Genomic DNA, 11,241 nt, shown 5'->3' with positions numbered 1-11,241 from the left:
CTCTCGAAGAAGTCCAGCAAATTCTCCTCTCTCGTACGCGATTCTCGCGTCTTGGATAACGCCAACAACACCGCCGTAGATAAAGGGCCATCGGATCGTAAAGCACTCTCGTTAAGAATATGATCCGGGCTTACATTCGGTCCAGCTCGACAACGACGAAGACGACACGAGAACGACGAGGACAACGAGAATGGCGGCATTGCACCAACCAAGTGCACGTGCACGCGCGCACACGCACAACTCCATCAAAGGGAATACACCAAATCGTCTACCAAGAGATAAAGAGAGAGAGAAAGAGAGAGAGAGAAAAAGAGAGAAAGAAATAGAAAGAGAGAGAGAGAGAGAAAGAGAGAAAAAGAGAGAAAGTTACGATCGCTACTGCGCCCCTCTTACGTTAGATATTATACTATACTCGCGTATCAACCATCTCGTATACACTATACACCTTCTTACATCTCGATGGTGTTGGTATAACGAACCACTGTAAACACTCTCTCTCTCTCTCTCTCTCTCTCTCTCTCTCTCTCTCTTGCTCCTCCTATCCTACCCTACCCTACCCTTTTCACTTTTATTAATTCCTCTCGAAGAACGTTGTCCATTATTTTATTTTATTATTTATTTATACCTTTCGAATTTTTATATTTCCATCAGTTTTACAAGTAATTAAGTATTTAATTTATAATAGGATATATACAATAGGACATAAAACATTGACGAACGATAGATTTCTAATATCTAGATCTATTAGCGATTTATACAACGGGTATTAAAAGGATATGTCGCGTCGATGCAAATCCATTTATATCGTTAGAATGTCTCTTAATGGTGAATTAATAATGATTCATTCGATTGAAATCGTTCGACGAATCTGCGATAGGTAATTTACGAATCGACGAGAGTAAATTTATGTGAATCATATACCGAATGCCATTGATATTATCTTGATTCAGAGAGTTCATTCGTTAAGTGTTCGATTCTGTTATAAGCAAACGAAGATGAATACGAGGATCGGTTGGTAACGGGAGAAATATGATCGTTATCGGTTGATGATGGAGGATCGATGATTTATCGTTTCGCTCGAGGCGTTCGCGCTTCGAAGGTCGTCGTCCATAATCGCAACCTGAAAGAGCTCAGGTTAACTCACTACCTCGTTATACGTGTTTGTATAGTACTCACGTTAGTTTTTCTCTCGCGATTTCTTACATCGTAAAGACAAATCAATGAAATATATATATATATATATTTTTTTTTTCTTTCGGGAGAATTTTCAAGAAGGAAAAGCTTAGATTTTCAAATTTATCTATTCGCGCGTAGAAAGATATAGAAAAAAAAATAAAAAAAAGAAAAAAAAAAAGAAAAAAAAGAAAAAAAAACAAGAAGAAAAAGAAAAGAAAAAGAAAAAAAATAAGAGAGAATGAAGAAGTATAATAGTGTAAACGTGCATGGCGCACCGAGAAATAAGTGCAAAGTTAGATGTCCTCGTTAATTCGCTTTCTCGTTATACGAGCCGTTTATTTCGCAGGAATACGCGACAGTTCGGTGCAATCAAAATGGAGAGCCGCCGAGTAAACGAGTAGTGACAAAGGAATATAATAAAGCAAGAGCTAGTATCTCATCCTTCGTGCTCATTGGCGCATAACATCCACCATAACCCCACGAGTCACGAGATTTATAATCTCGTGGAGCAAATGCGTGCAGGAATGTCCGAGCTTCGTGAGCGCCGACGGAGGGAGGGGACATATACAGGGACACATAGAGAGAAAAAGAGAGGGAGAGAAAAAGAGAGAGTATATATGTGTGAGAGAGAAAGAGAGAGAGAGAGAGAAAGCTCTCAACCCGCGCATAGCCACGGCATTTGAATTATTCATTCTAAAGCCGTTGCGCGTTTGTTGCTGGTACTGTATCAGACCTTTGGGTCATGCTAATCTAAGACGCTACATTGTTTCGCGTAGTGTACATGCAATTAGATTCCACGGATAGTGAAAAAAAAATAGCCCCCGATAAGAACTTCCATTGTAATTCCTCTCTTCTAACCCTTAAAGATGTATAGTTTCGTGTAAAAATCTTAACCAAATTTTCAAAAACTTTTCTATCGATCTCTAACATTACTCTCATGTATCTTAAGTTTAGATTAAACGTAAGATGAATTTATATTTGAAAATGGATTTCTTTCGATTTAACGTTTCTCTCATATGATATTAATATCTAGGTAGAACGTTAAACGGAACGATAAAAATTTTTTTTCTTATGCATTTATGCAAATTTACTTTTGAAGAAATAAATTTAATTCTCAAAAATCTTAGGTAAATCTTAACTCGATAATACCTGCAATCATAGGAATAGAGAGTTGAGAGCTTTCAAACAAGCAATCGTTTTCTTTTGGCGAACGTTCGAAGACATTTGAAAGAATGGCCTACTCGTATTCGCGTTGCTATCAATGTGATTAATGCATTTGGGCAACACGGGCCAACGTGCAACAAGAAGTACGATGTACAGAGTTGGATTGCCTGCACGTGCACACACCGCTGATTTTCTCCCTTTTATCTTCCTTGGAATCTCGGTTGCGCTTCCACGAACGCGCACGTTCATAGGGTGTCTCGAATCGAACTGCATGCATCTACCTTAAAATATACTTAAAAGGTATAATAGAATAGAAGGTATAATAATAGTCACGTTAGCGAGGAAAAGGTGAATGAAAAAGAAACGATAAAATAGTCGTTTCGAAAAGAAAGCGTGAAAGTTTTTTTCTTTTCTCTCTCTCTCTCTCTCTCTCTCTCTCTCTCTCTCTCTTTCTCCCTTTTTATATATAAAAGTCATCGAACGATAAAATGAAGATTTAAAGATGAAAGATACGATCAACACTTTCTTAAATCATAATATGATGTGAATCATGTTGCTCGTTATATGTCTCACACAATGTTCCTTATTAGTATCATACTAAGATAAATAAAAAGAGAAGGAAGAAGGGAAAAAGAATATATATTTTATACATATATATATATATATATATATATATATATATATATATAATATATGGTTTTTGCGATACGATTTTGTGGTCACGGTTCTTGGCTAAAAACGAGGGAATACTTTAAACGACTTGTCGCTTAACGAGACAAATGTGAAATCACTTTTTTCTCATGACGATAAAACTGAGATAGTGTACTAATAAAATATCATAAAAAGGAAGAGTATTATTGATAAATTTCACACGGATAAATTCTTTTACAGAAAGAGAGAGAGAGAGAGAGAGAGAGAGGTATCAAATGTAGACAAGTAGAACAGAGACCTGTGTGTAAGGAAAAACTTTGTCCATCGAGAAGAATCGAGGAGATAGTATATCTGATAGGTCAAAGGACCGTAGAGTCAACCAAAGCGCTTGTCGAGTGACTTTTGTACGAGGATTATATTAAGAGGGTTGCTTGTAGGTTCTCATAAAATGCATAATTTGATGGTAGGTACGCAGAAACGAAATGTTAATGAGCAATCTAAATCGGTGCCTACCTTTCGCTACTGTGAACCATACCTTGCATATATACTTAAAAAGCAACCCTACGTACATATATAGATAATATCGCATTCAACGACTTCGTAATTAGCAGTTAATGCAATTCGGTAGCGGTTAAGTTACCTCCCGGTATGATTATAACGACTCGGATGAAATCTTAGATTGTGTCATCTCAATTAAATGACTTTTAAAAGAACTTTTTAATGCAATCGAATCGTTTCAATTTTCGTGAAATATAAAACTATACTTTGTCATATCAGATACGAAAATGAATATGGGAAATTATATAGGCGATCCTTCGTCGAATGGTATAAACTACGTTTATATTAATTCAATCCATAAATGCAGATTATAATGAAACGTTATATATAAAATATCTGATATAGGCGAATCGAAAAAAATATATTTAAAATTTGTAATCCTTCTATTATAATAAAATAGAGATTAGTATAGGAATATAAATATTTAATATATCTCGTTGTGCAAATATACAACATTTGATATTTTCTTTTTTTTTTTTTTTTTTTTTTTTTTTCAAAGGAACAGAGAAAAATATATACAGAGAAATATTACAGAGAATTTCAAAAAGACCACCCAATAGAATTTTTACGGCGACATGTTCGATGTTAGAAATTAGAGGAAAGAAAAAAAAAAGGAAAACATCGGCTTAGGTAATTTCATTGGTATGCCTAGACGAATAGAAGTACGTGTAGAATCGTTTCGGTGTTTATATGAATTTACACTCGGCCACCCATTCGGTCGATGTCTATTTAAGAATGTCAAACGATCGTGGTACACTAGTCTTAGCCAAGTAGGTCGATAACTGCAACATTTGCAGGCAGCTTGCGTCCTTCGCATAGCACTTTTCACACGAATCAAAGGGAAAAGATGGTCGAGAACGGCGTCACGTTTGACACGGTTCACACCATAAAAATAACCGTCGAGGTGCATCAGGGAATAACTTAAGACAAAAGGCGAATCCAATTTTTTCTTTCTCACCTTCGTCGAAAGATCGTACCGTCCGATCTTTCGTTTTCCAATAAATTGTTGTTACTCTCTTTCATTCTTTCATTCTATCTTTTCTACTTCTAATAAAACTAAGAACGTTATCACGAATATTAAGATAATAAAATTATATGAATGTTCGGAAAATAATAAAATTGATATCAAGCGTTAGTTTTACTCCCCTATATACTTCAGACCGATTTTAATGATCAACTCCCATAGTAAGGACTACTGCAAATATAATAAAAAATCAAAGGAAGAAAGAAAAAAAAAAAGTACAGATTAAATAGAGATAAAACGCTCGTGCTGGCGTAAGTTTAGGAACTGCTTTATGGCAGCGCTCCTGCCGAGCTCAAGATGGCGAACTGGTCCAACGAGTCTTCGCTCATTTTTCCTTTATTTTAAAACCTTTACTTAGCTCGCCTCCCGATTTCACTGAAAGCCAGAGAGAAGAATTTTTCGATTTCGTTGGAAACGTTCTATAGACGACGACGGAATCGCATTATCTCTGAGATAAAATTATCCGATCTATCAAGTTTTGTTTGTGTCGAGATAAAAATAAAAAAAAAAAAAAAAAAAAGAAAATGTGTTGTAAAGAAAAAGAAAAAAAACCGAAGAAAAGGATAGAAGAAAAATTCTTTCAAACAAACACAAATTGCTATCGATCAAATAGACAGACAGACGGACAGACAGACAGGGAGAGAGAGAGAGAGAGAGAGAGAAAGAGAGAAAGAGAGAGAGAGAGATAGAAAGTAAGAAAGTAAGAATGGACTCGAACATGTGCGGAGAGTGCGGAAGAGTCGGCTAGGCAAAGCGCATCCAATATTTACCGTGCATTAAATTTAGATGGACTCGGTACAAAGTGGTCGGAGGCTGCAAGAAGAGCCCTCAGCGTAATTTTACGCTCTTAGCGAATTCTAGCTTCCATGCATTTTCCAAAACGCCGACACGTTTACGAGGGTGAGCATCCAGCGGCTAAAGCGCGCGTGCTAACTGTGTGTCTATAAATAAACGGTGAAATGCGGCAAACGCGGTGCTTTAATTGGAAGATCCGAGAGAGCACGCAATGTTCGTTACGATAGGTTTCGTTCAGGAATGCAATTAAAACGGTGATCTCATCGAACGAAAAAAAAGAAATATATATATATATATATATATATATATATATATATATATATATATATATACTACCTATCCATGCCTGTGTATTCCGCGATTTCGAAGAAAGCCGTTTACGGGACCATCGATATACTTTCGATGCTATTAGAAAGTGGTCCTTTAATTAAAAATTAATTGTCCCCACTATCGTGAATCGTCAATAGACAACCATTTCATCGGACACGTTCAATAAGACTTTGTTATTAAACAAAAACCTATAGAAATGTATATTCCTTTTCAAGTGTACGGGAGTAAAATCGATATTTTAATCGATTTTAACAAAAATTCCTCTATATAACAAAATCAACATAATCCGAGGTATAGTAGATACTCCCCTTTCCCCCCTTCCCCCCAACATCAATCATAATCCAAATCCTCTAAATCGAATTAACGTTCCGTGAAATTAAATGAATTATAGTTCCGTGAAAACGAGTCCGAGTCATTTCTACCGTAACATAGGATCTTCAAAAAAAAAAAAAAAATAAATAAAACAGCTCACCCTTAGTTACGCAGAATTTATAAAAAAAAAAAAAGGAAAAAAAAAAAAGAAAAAAATCAGACTAGGTCGGGCCAATTTGATCGGAAGAAAAACGCGTGTACTCGCGAAAAGTGACGAGAGAAATATGAGGGTTTGACTCGTTCCGATCGGCTAGGTACGAGGGCCGACGAATGGCTCATAGGAATCATGGAGCAGGAAACGAGAGGGATGAGTAGGAGGAACGAAACCGAGAGATAAATAGATAGATAGATAGATAGAGAGAGAGAGAAAGTGAGAAAGAGAGAGAGAGAGAGAGAGAACGATGGCTCTAAATCAGGAAGAGGAAGAGGAAGAGGAAGAGAAGGGAAGAGGGTGGTTGGTCGTCATTCGACTACCCCGATCGTCACCCCATTACACGAGCAACGTTCATGATGCCAGACTACCGTGTGTACCGACCCTAGCTTTGGAAGCACGTGTATGTGTTTCGTTCGCGCGTCAGTATTTACACGAAATACGTTGACCGAGTTGGAGGGTGAGTTCTGATGGTTGAACCCGTGCACGTTGGGGAGTTCTGGTGGATGGAAAGGGAGTTTGGCCACGATTCTCCGTGTATATGAACGCATATGTATATGTATGTGTGTGTGTGTGTGTGTATGTATTTGTATGTGTTTGCGTATGTGAGAGAAAGAAGGATCAGAAAGAGGAGAAGAGAGGAAGCCAACGGTGTAGGCATCCAGGGGTTTACCAGTTTTAGACATTACATGGAAACTATCGACTCCATCGAAATTCTTTTTCTATGACGATGATCGACTTGCTAAGTTTCATTCCCTCGTTATTTTCACGATACATATATAAAAAACTATTGGTAAAGTTCTCTGGTATATTATTCACGTTTTGATAATCCCATTGCGATATTGCGGAAAACGTCGGAAGTTTAAAAAGTGATACAAAATGACTTTTGAATAGGACTTTGTTGAACTCTTTTCAATGACTGCTAGTTTAAACTCTCGAAGCAAGATACTTTCAAGGAGAAAACGCACTTGCTGATAGTAGAGTGAGTCTCCTGACACCACTGCATACTCGCAGGTAGCATAAATACGACGAACACGAGGCAGAGAAAGAGAGAGAGAGAGAGAGAGAGAGAGAGAGATGGAGAGAGAGAGAGAGAGAGAGAGAGAGATAGGAAAGTGAGTAAAGGGAAGGTAGAGAGAGAGAGAGAGAGAGAGAGAGAGAGAGAGAGAGAGAGAGAGAGAGACAGGATCGTGGGGGCTAACACGGCAGCTCCCTGCGGCCGTCGTCAATCAGAATTCCGCGAATTAGCGTTAACGGGCCGTTATTGCCGCGTCCATTTGGCTAGTGTACAGTTTGGGTCGTGGATATGAGCCCATAGATTCCCCATATTCTACGCCGTATGGGCGATGGTGGTGCACGCATAGCCCACCGGAATCCGATTAGTTACTGCCGCGCGAGCGTTATGGACCGCCGCGCCGCCTCTCTGTGTTCGAGCGAAGCTCCACCCTGGTCACGGCACGAATACTATACCTATGCGTCCTATGCGAATGGCCGCGGCTTCTCTTCTCTCTCTCTCTCTCTCTCTCTCTCTCTCTCTCTTTCCTTCTCCCTCTCTATTCATCTATCTATTTCTGTCTCTCTTCCACAGTTGTATACCTACCTTCGCCGCATCCATCGATATACCTATTTACCCATTCGAATACTACCAAAGTTACCTATTTTCACGAATAAATGTTTGCTAGCACGGTGCAAGCCGATAAGAGGGACACGGACATTCTGCCTCGTGGAAAAATTATTGCCTTTCCCTCCCAAAACTTTTATCTTCCTCCTTCATACGTACCGAGATATATTTCTATTATCTATTCTCTATTATCCATTTCGCGTTACATTCGATATATATATTTCAAATCCTTATTGTAATAATTAATATTAAAAATTATGATTGATTTGTTAGAAAAGGGAGAAAAAGAGAAAAAATAAATTTATCTATGACATAGTACAAACGAATGGAACGTGAGCCATTATAATGATTGACATTTTCTAATACGGACGCACTATCGTAGGTCAAAGTTCAAGAATTCTTACTCCCGGTATGATAACGTATCGTTACCCTTTATATCATACCGACGTATATTCATGCGATATTCGTAAGGAGGAAAGAGAGGATTTATGGTTTTACCTTGCCGGCGGAAATGGTAAATGCATGCCCTCTTATCTTACAAAATTTCCACGTATGTATGTATATCCAGGAAAGATTTGATACACGTTAGAAGTCTCTTCTAAGATCGTCAAAATAAAGAATGGTCGAGGGGAAAATTACGAGTCGGTGAACTAGTTGGTGGGAAAGGTTTGAGAGGGGAAAAAAAAATGTGGTAAAGTTGTAGATGAGTTGGAAAAGAAAAACGAGGGAAGAGCAAGAGGATCATGTGTATAACATGTTAAAGGTAAGAACAATAAGCGCGATCTTGAGAGGGGTCTGTGTTTAAAGTTTTACGCGAATACCGACGACTGTTAGGCCCCACGACGATGATTCCCGTCACGTTTCCGCGCTCGTATGATCCGCCTCGTTTATCTGTCTTTCGCGAGACGTCTTAATCCTCCGTAAGGACTTCATAAAAGTTTATTACGGCGCAGAATATAAGCAGCAGGTATGCGTACGAGCCCCGCGTGTCGGAAAAACGAAGCGAGCCGTATGCGAAGTGACTACTCTCTCGATTCGTGTCTTTTATTTTTCTTTTTATTTTTCCTTCTTTTTTTCTTTTTTTTTCTTTCTTTTTTCTTTTTTTTTTTTTTTATTTCTTGGTATATCTGGCAGAGAGTGGTGATTCATAAAAAAATACCGATGCTACTTAATAAGATGAATCTTTTATAAATGCGAGTCGTTCTGAACTTTTGGGAGATTTGAATAAATGTTTCTTTATTTTTTTCCCCTCTTCTTTTTCTTTTTATTTTTTTTTTGTTTTGTTTTGTTTTGTTTTGCTCTTTTATTTTTTTTAACTAACAGACCACGTCTACTTTTTAAAGGGATCGCGCGTCTTAATTATGGAGATAAAAAAAATCTGATTTACATACCCCTTTCTTGGATAATCGATTTAGACTTCCTGTGAATTTTTAATACGAGAGAATTCCGCACGCAAATGACAAATTTACGGGAATGAAGGAAAATCTGAAATAGTACACGACCGTTCGGAAACGTTCGAAGAGTTCGACTGAAATTGCATACAAGTGTAAAACGTTCAAGATCTTCGTTTTTTTTTTTCAGTCTTGATATTGCACTTTTTACCTGGCCGTTCAAGGTAAAAAAGAAGGAAAAAAAAGGAAAAAAAAAAAAAAAAAAGAAAAAAATTATCTACTTCAATACGACCTCGTAGTTTCAGTCACGCGAAATTCAGATATACACAGAGATAGAATCCCTTCAAGGACTCGGAAGGGTCCGCTTCTTCCTCCTTTTCCTTCCTCTTTTTTTCTTTCTCTCTTACACACTCTCTCTCTCTCTCTCTCTCTCTCTCTCTCTTTCTCTTCCTCTTTTATTCGATACAAAAAAAAAGAAGGGAAAAAAAAAACAGAAAAAAATATACGACCCTTTAAAAAAGCGACCGTAAGCCCCGTAGTTACGAAATTGCGAAGAATTTCAAGGCTGGCCATAAAAACCTCGAGAAAAGAATAGCCGGTCCGTCGCTTCCTGCAATAGTGCGGCTTTTATCTCTGCACGGTGGTCGGCAAGGTGGCTGCTGGATAGTCCGAACTTCGAGGTCTCTCAAGGGTTGTTAAAAACAGGCTCTTTGGCTAAAAAAGCATTTAACGGGGTGACCGAAGAGGGTGTTTATGGCGGGTGTAGCTGTAAAAGGGTCATAGTCATGGTCACACCATGGGTATCGAGGAGTAAAAAGCCCTCGAAAGGTCGACGATGAGGACGACGAATATGAAGCCGGATGAACAAGATCTGAAGAGTCACGATCGGCTTGACCTCGCGATCCCTTCGCATTCGTGTTTTCGCGTTCGTTCTACCGACTCACCTGAAATTACGCGCTTTTTTGTCGTCAAGGTCGTTCAGACCCTTGTAAGAGAACGTTAAGCCAACGTTCCTCGACCATCGTCCGTCTTCTCGGATTTTCCAAATCCTAAATGCGTATTTTATATACTTTCTCTCCTCCACGATAATATTACGAGTTAACATTCTGCATATCACACGTATTTAAATCCTACTTGGATACGTTCTGGGGGCTTACCAAAGCGATTAATTTTCAATTCCGAACTCACGAATAAAATTTATAGCAGATGTTTTTGCTTTTTATTGAGTCGTTAAATAAAGTAAAACGTAAGTAGTATTAAGTAGTATGTTGTTAGTTCATTATTTCTTTTTTTTTTTCTTTTTTTTTTTTAATCTAAAAACGAAATCAAATAAATCGATTTAAAAAAAAAAAAAAAGAAAAAAAGATAAAAAAGAAAAACTAAAAAGATACGCGTTGGGAAAAACAAATCGATAAGCCATAGAAATTTCAGATTACGTCGAAATTCAATTTTACGAGAGGAATAGGAAAAATTGTAGTGTGAAAATGTATTCCTTTAAATGTGAATTAAAATATTAAATAAGTTTCATTGAAAATATTTACCTCATTGAAATTTTTATTATTCGTACGCATGAGTCGCAAATTATATTTACAATTTTTGAATGAGCAAAAGAAAAAAGAAAGAAAACAAAAAAAAAAAAGAAAAGGCAATAAATCTCAATAATTTTATCCTAAAAGCAAGTCTGTATTGGAGAACGTAGAGGTATTCGTAGAGGCAAAAAAAAATTTTTTTCTTTTTTTTTTTTCCAAGGAAAAAAACGAGAATAGGAAGAAAGCAAAGCACCGATCGGAATCGGAAGGAAACAATTCGAGCCGTCGGATGCGGACGGTGTAAAGGGCCGAACCGTCGGTTCTTAGCTTCGAGACCTCGTAAAAACTTCACGAATGTTTCCGAACCCCCGCTTTTTTTCTTCGGACTCTCTTGTTAAAGTTACGCATTTTTTTTCCCACCCTCAAGGACAACATCAATTGCCAGGACAAGTCGTTTAACCAGGCAAGAGTTAGTTCGT

At 37.6% G+C, this 11,241-nt stretch overlaps 1 long non-coding RNA gene across 2 annotated transcripts in view; it reads left to right on the top strand.

Moving 5' to 3' along the window:
• Positions 1-11,241, top strand: part of LOC146873049 (uncharacterized) — a 287,739-nt gene that overhangs the window by 254,790 nt on the left and 21,708 nt on the right. The gene's annotated exons all lie outside the window — the stretch shown is intronic.

Source organism: Vespa mandarinia, chromosome 4 (assembly GCF_050613455.1).
Source record: "Vespa mandarinia isolate Hongniang chromosome 4, ASM5061345v1, whole genome shotgun sequence".
Taxonomy (NCBI): domain Eukaryota; kingdom Metazoa; phylum Arthropoda; class Insecta; order Hymenoptera; family Vespidae; genus Vespa; species Vespa mandarinia.
Note: the sequence above shows the minus strand (reverse complement) of the source record. Positions and strands in the feature narration are given on the sequence as shown.